This window comes from Nannospalax galili, unplaced genomic scaffold (assembly GCF_000622305.1).
Source record: "Nannospalax galili isolate Female #2095 unplaced genomic scaffold, S.galili_v1.0 scaffold663, whole genome shotgun sequence".
Classification (NCBI taxonomy): Eukaryota; Metazoa; Chordata; class Mammalia; order Rodentia; family Spalacidae; genus Nannospalax; species Nannospalax galili.
This window is the reverse complement of record NW_008351881.1, coordinates 4948316-4955870: the sequence shown is the minus strand read 5'-3', so window position 1 is coordinate 4955870 and position 7555 is coordinate 4948316.

Sequence of the window (7555 nt, the reverse complement as noted above, 5' to 3'; positions counted from 1 at the left end):
TAAATAAATTGTGGACCCTGAACTCTGATCCTCTCTAATTCCTTATATTGCAGAACTGGTTAGAGTGTCAATTACTTTTTATTTACACATTTAGTAAAACTAGCTAATACAATGTGCCAGGAGAATTTACTTGAGTATTATTATAGGGTAGTCACTATTAGTCAGAATTCAAAGAGGAGTTTTAGGATGCTGCATGTTTTTGTTGTATCATTGTATTAGTCACTGTTCTCCAAAGAAACAGAGCCAGTAGAATGAATATATACATATAAGGATTTATCAGCTTAGCTCACAAGAGAGAATCTGAGTAGTCCAATGGCTGCACCACACTGGAGAGGCTGAGACTCCGTAATCGCTCAGTCCACGAGGCTGGATGTCTCAGTAGTCCCAATCTCGTGCTGAAGGTCTGATGAATTCCAAAAGATCAGCTAGTCTTCAGTCTGCAGCAGCAAGAACTCACTAGTGAGAAAGAAGGCAAGCATCAAAAAGCAAAAAAAAAAGTTCTCCTCTGCCATGGCCTTTTATACAGGCTATCAGAAGGTAACACATTTAGGATGTGTCTTCCAACTTCAGATGATTCAATTAAGAAGATCTCTCTCATTTCAGTTAATCCCAGATCCAGTCAAGTTGACGCCCAGGATTAGCCATCACAAGTCCACCCCTTGTCAACTTGACACCCAATAGCATCTCTCTATGTCATGTTTAATTTTCAAATGAAAACAATGGTGAGGGCATAATTTCATCTAACATGATGTAACTATCCCATCATACAATAGCCACTGCATTATATATCTTAGAGTAGGTGATAAGGTCTTCAAGGAATGCTTAGTTATTTAGTATCTCATAACCCAATATGATCATATAGGTGTACAACACTTAACCACTTAACATTTATCTCAATTACATATTCAAAAAAAGAATAACACAAATATCTGCTTAACATATATGTATACATGCACAACCAAATAGGACAAAAATACTCATGTCAATTACAATCCACGGTTCTGCAACTGCTCACGTGACCTAGTTCCTCTACGACACATTCTGTATTTCCTCCAGCATCTTCCTCCACCATCAGCAAGCACATCTGCAGGTCTTGGCTCTTTCCCTGGAGGAGTGACCCATACTTTCATCCCTGAGGAGTCTGGGCCATTTGTTGTCCTGTCTGGATTGGGTTGTTGCAGTTTCCCTTTGACCTTAATCACAGGACACAGTAACACCAAAAGTTGCCCTAAGGAGTCTTCCAGATATAATCATCATTACCTCCATTGTGGAGAATCAGTCCAATTTCTCCTTAGTAATCTAGGTCAATCAACTCTCCTAATACTGTTATTCCTTTCTTAGCCTGCTGACTTAAGGGCATCAGAAGCCCAAGGTAGCCAGGGGAAAGTCTTAGCTTCCAGTTCAGTGAGAAGCACTCCCTCCTCTGGAACCAAAACTTCTAAGCCAGCAGAGTGCCAAGTCAAGGGTACAGGAAGCAAAAATTTTCCTAGTGGGTCACTAAGGGTGATAGTGAGTGGAATCATTCCCACTTCCATCTCTTGATTCCTGGCCCTGTGAATCCTGACTATAGGAAAAACTTTAAAATATGTTGGATGCTGATTGAAAGCATACACTGCCTTCTGGAGAACCCTGCCCCAGCCCTCCAAATCAATAGCTGCATACCAGGTACCAGGAGATGTATTAATCTGCTCCAGTAAGGAAACCATATCTGGTACAGCAGCTGCAATCGGAGCCACTACTTGATTAAGTTTTCAATAGACAACTGTCATTCTCTATGACCCATCTGTCTTCTGCATAGGCCAAATAGGAGAGTTAAAGGGAGATGTGGTGGGAATCACCACCCCTGCATCTTTCAAATCCTTGGTAGTAGCACTAATTTCTGCAATCCCTCCAGGGAGGAAACCATATCTGGTACAGCAGCTGCAATCGGAGCCACTACTTGATTAAGTTTTCAATAGACAACTGTCATTCTCTATGACCCATCTGTCTTCTGCATAGGCCAAATAGGAGAGTTAAAGGGAGATGTGGTGGGAATCACCACCCCTGCATCTTTCAAATCCTTGGTAGTAGCACTAATTTCTGCAATCCCTCCAGGGATGTGATACTGTTTTTGGTTCACTATTTTCCTTGGCAGGGGCAATTCCAGTGGTTTCCATTTGGCCTTTCCAACCATAATAGCCCTCACTCCACAGGTCAGGGAACCAATGTGGGGATTCTGCCAATTCCTAAGTATATCTATCCCAATTATACATTCTGGTACTGGGGAAATAACCACAGGATGAGTTCGGGGACCCACTGGACCCACTGTCAGTCGGACTTCAGCCAAAACTCCATTTATCACCTGACCTCCATAAGCCCCTACTTTAACTGGAGGGTCACAATGCTTTTTAGGATCTCCTGGAATCAGTGTCAACTCAGAACCAGTATACAATAGGCCACAGAATGTCTGATTATTTCCTTTTCCCCAGTGTACAGTTACTCTAGTAAAAGGCCACAGGTCCTTCTGGGGAAGGATGGGTGAGAGGCGAACAGCATAACTCTTTGGTACTGTGATAAAGTCCGTCCTCAAGGGCACCCATCCTTCCCTTCATTCAAGGGGTTCTGGGTCTGTAAACTGTCTCAAGTCTGGAAATTGGTTGACTGAGAGAGATTCTCAATTGCTATGATCCAATACTGGCTTCCTGTCATTTGTCCTAGAGCTTTTCTGCTTATACAGATCAAATAAAAACTTAGTAGGCTTCTTATGTATGTGGTCCCTGGAAACACCATGATTGATTAGCCAGTACCACAGGTCCATTCGAGTCATGCCATTGTAGGTACTGTTTTGCCTTTGCCGTCCATTACAATAAGTACGTTCACCTTGTCTTTGGTAATTCAATACTACCACCTGACCCCTGCTCCGAGGTCCTGTTACACCTATTATATTTACATTTAATTTATGCAATTGAGCATCAGCATCTCCAACTGTAAGATTCGGCATAAGGAAAAGAGCAAAAACAAAGCTCTTCAAACGTTCTGGTGTCTCTCTCAGTACTTTCCATCTTATAAAATCAGTAAAAGACATGTCCTCTGGGCCCTCCCATTGTGGAGGATATGGTGTTTCACTGTGAATCCACTCGAGCATGCCAATTTGCCTGAACCTTACAATCCCTTCATCAACACTAAAACCAAAGGATATCAGGTATCTCCATCTCTCTGTCAGTAGGCCATCTTTTGATAAATACCTCAGCCAACCAATCAAATAAACTTTTAACACCTTTTTTAACTGCACAAACTTTCATATTAAACCTAGAATTTCCAGTCAGGGGGGCCATATCAATAAACTCAGCCTGATCCAATTTTATGTTCCTTCCACAATTATCCCATACCCTTAAAATCCATTCCCGTCATATTCATTAGACTTTTACTTGGAATTAGTGAATTCACTAAGTTCTTTAATAGTGTAGTGCACATCCTCATGGACCACATTTTCTGTCTCTCCTCTAGGGGTCTGCTTAGCTTTGAGTCTGTTTGTAGGTCTAGAGGCAACAATAACTGAGCCCTGAGGAACACCAGCTTTGTCTTGCTGAATGGAATTGGTTTCCTCAGGCAAGGGTAGGGAGGGTGGGTCTGCTGAGGGTGCTGAGAATCTCTTCATCAGGTGAAGTAAATTCCTCAGAGTCTGAGGATTTAAAATCCTCAGCCCCCTCAGGGTTCTCCACACATCTCCATCCCAAGTTAGGATTCCAATCTTTTCCTACCTATGCCCTCACCTTTACTGCTGACTCTCTTCGAGGCTGAGAATAAAATTTCTGTTGTAGGTCAGCCAAATGTATAATAAGGGCTCCAGATTGATTTTCTATAGCTTTCGCTCTCTGGCTGCTGGGGAGAAGATTCTCTTCCAAAACACACTTGGAAACTTTTAAACTATTGATTTGAATCTGGAGCTTGTCAATTTTATAATTAAGCTCATTGTTTATCTACATCACTTTATCCAGAGACGTTAGAGGTAACCAGCCAGCATCATTATTTTTCTTATTTTTCCACAAATTGTCAAATGTTTTATGCATAGAGTCACTAAGCTCTTTGCTCTTCACAAGAGGTGAGCTAGAAGTTTCAAATGCGTTTATCTCCATAATTGTTTCAAATAGTCTACACCATAGGTTTTCAGTGCTCTCCATGCTACCTGAAGACACTGAGTTGGAGAGCCTGCTCCAGATACCAACAAGCCCATTAAAGAAATTCATTTTTCAATTCTGTTTCTCTAGAACCATTCCTGGTACCACAATCTGTATTAGTCAGGGTTCTCCAAAGAAACAGAATGGGTAGAATGAATATATATGTATAAGATTTATCAGCTTAGCTCACAAGATAGGGTCCGAGTAGTCCAAAAATGACTGCACCACACTGGAGAGGCTGAGAATCCTAATCGCTCAGGCCAAGACTGACTCAGTTAATCCCAGATCCAGTCAAGTTGACACCCAGGATTAACCATCACAATCATCAATATATGCATTTCTTATAAGAATTTGGGTTATTTCTTACATAATTAAAATAGGAATCATTTGAAAAGTTGTTTCTTAATTCACACATATTATGTATTCATATATTAACAGTTCAGCTAATTTCTATTACAGTATTTTGTACAATGATTTTTTTTTTTTTTTTTTTTGCTGTTATGCCAAACGATCTGGAGAATCAAAAGATTTAGAGCTGAGGAACAACATAATCTGTAAGGTGATCATTTAAAAAAAACTTAATTTTATGTGCATTAGTTAGTGTTTTTCCTGCATATATGTAAATGCACCCATGTCTTGAAATGCCTGTGGAGGCCAGAATATGGCATTGGATTCCTCAGTCCTAGAGTTATGGACAGTTGTTAGCAGTTCTGTGGGTGCTGGTTACTCAACTCCTCTTCAAGAGTAGTCAGTGCTCTTAACTGCTGTGCCATTTCCCAACCTGTAATTTTAACTATAGATTAAGAGAAAATCAAATGGGATTAAAACATTAAAGAGGCAAATTAGATAACAATAATTTTGGACAAAAGGACATTGGGGGTGGAGAGATGGCTCAGTAGTTAAGAGCACTGACTGCTCTTGCAGAGGACCTTAGTTTGATGCCCAACATCTACATGGAAGCTAACAACCAACCATGACTCCAGATCCAATGCTTTCCTCTGACCTCCACAGGCATCACATGACACAGGTGCTCTTACACACATAGGCAATACACTTATACACATAAAATAAAAATAATAAAATAAAATAAATATAATATTCTTAAAAAAGAATCGATGGTCTAACCCCAGCTTTAAGATCCAATAACCACAATAATGACTGGCACAACAAACTTATTGGGCCACAGTAGTGGCACTTTTATCTTGGGGGTAATCAACAGCTACATAGTTGAAATTAAAGCCCACTCAATGGGAAGAAAACCATGTGCGATTCTGTAAACATAGCCAAATACACATGGCTGGAAAGTTCATAGATCTTAGAGAAAACACTAGGACTGTCACATCCCTAGACAAATGTGATTTCTTACTATATGCTAAATATGAATCCCTATATTTACAGACAAGTTTGTCAGTCACTACTCATCAAAGAGTCTTCTTTTGAAACAGACATGGACTACTACAGAGTTCCACAACTGGTCACACGCAACAGTTAAGTGTCTGGAGGATGCCCAACACTAAATGAAGCATCTACAATGGAACCTTTACACTTAAGGCTCACAGAATTGTAGTGGAACAAGGGGTAGAGAGAACACTAATGCATCTCTCAACTTTCGTAAATAATAGTCCCTCATACAACAGAGAGCAATGATCACAAAATGTCACTAATATCCAAAGCATAGAGAATAAAAATCTGAAGAGTGTGGGTCCTTGGACAGGACTCCTATACCCATGGCTCAGGGACATTGCAGAAGAGGGGAAGAAAGATTGTCAGAGCCAGGGAGGAGATGCATGACCATATGGAAAGAGAGACAGGCTCGCTTTGCTCATATGAACCTACAACAATGGTGTCAATATGCACAAGATCCATGAAAACTCATATTAGCAAAAAATATAGCATAGAATGGTAGAAATTGGCAGCAGGTTCCAAGCTTAGCCAAAGAATTCTTGGCAGCTGGTTACTGCTGGGTGAGGGAGAGCTGATTTTCTTTAAGGGAGTGACTCTAGATAGGCTCACTAGACCCCAATGGATGAAATTGTACTGGGGGACATCTGGGTGCACTAACTTGACTTGATGGGTCTTAGTATAGATTACAAAATGTTTGAAATCTGATGCGGGTGCTGTGGGAGGGGAGGAATGTGGGAGAGGTATAAAGATCATTAAGATTTTGTGTATGAAATACACAAAAAATCAATAAAAATATACAAAAGAAAGAAGTGACAATGATGTCACCCTGTATTCAAGTTTAAGGAAGAGTATACATTACACTGGGATTTACTGGACTTCTTGAAAGCTATAGAAGCCATTCATTAGACAGTGGCTTGTAGGGACTGAATTTTGTGACTGTACTCATCACCTTTCAAATACATGAAGAAATTAACTCAAAAGGAGGGAAAAAGAAAAGAGGACATTAATTTAAAAAGTGATATGATAAGTGTCTACACTCATTTAAGTGGAAGAACCAAGAAGATTACTGACCAATATTATAAGAATTATAGGGCAGGAGAAGCCCAGATGTCATTCCTCCATCACCATTGTACAAACATTCATCATGAAGCACTCACACAGTAAGCATGGAAATGCATGACACTGCATGTCTTCTGGAACAGAGGAAGGCAGTGAGCTACAAGGCTCTTAAACCACTCCCCAACCATGACCTCAATAGGCACTTGATACTGTTGGCTGTGATGAAATCTAATTGTAGATATACATTGCTTAGGGTTTGGTGCTTAATTTATATATTGCAATTTTCTATAATTATCTTTTAATTTGACTAAAGTTAAAATGTAGTAGAAAGGTCAGTAGCATCAGAACTTTTTTCATAACCATTTAAGCCAATTGCAATAACCAAGTGGAATTCTGGAATAACTATCAGAAGTCTAATAGTCACATTTCTTAAGCAAGCATTTTTACCTAATTAACTCTCCTAAGCAGATATTTTTCCACTAATGTTGCACAGCGATAAAATTCTTAGCGTCACTGAATATCATGTTAACAGAGAAAAAAGAACCTTGGGAAATTTATTGATGACCTTTAGTCCCTACTTTAGATATCCTTGCACTTTAGAGGTAGTTGGAGAAGCATTTGGATCTATCTGATTACTCACAATAGTCAACAGAGCAGGGAGAAGATTCAGTATTGAAGTCACTAAATAATAGTCCTGTCATCTTTGTATAATTATTGAATACTCACATTAGATATATACCTATATATGTGCATCTATATTTAATTTCAAGTACATCTGCATATATGGGCATATATTTATATTGTAATATGGTAATTTTGTTTGGTTTTCCTTCACAAATACAGTAGGAAACAGCATATTTTAAAGTGAAATGGATCTTTAAATAAAAGGGTAAAAACTGAATCAATTTTGTATCTCACAGGATTTATACTGAGTT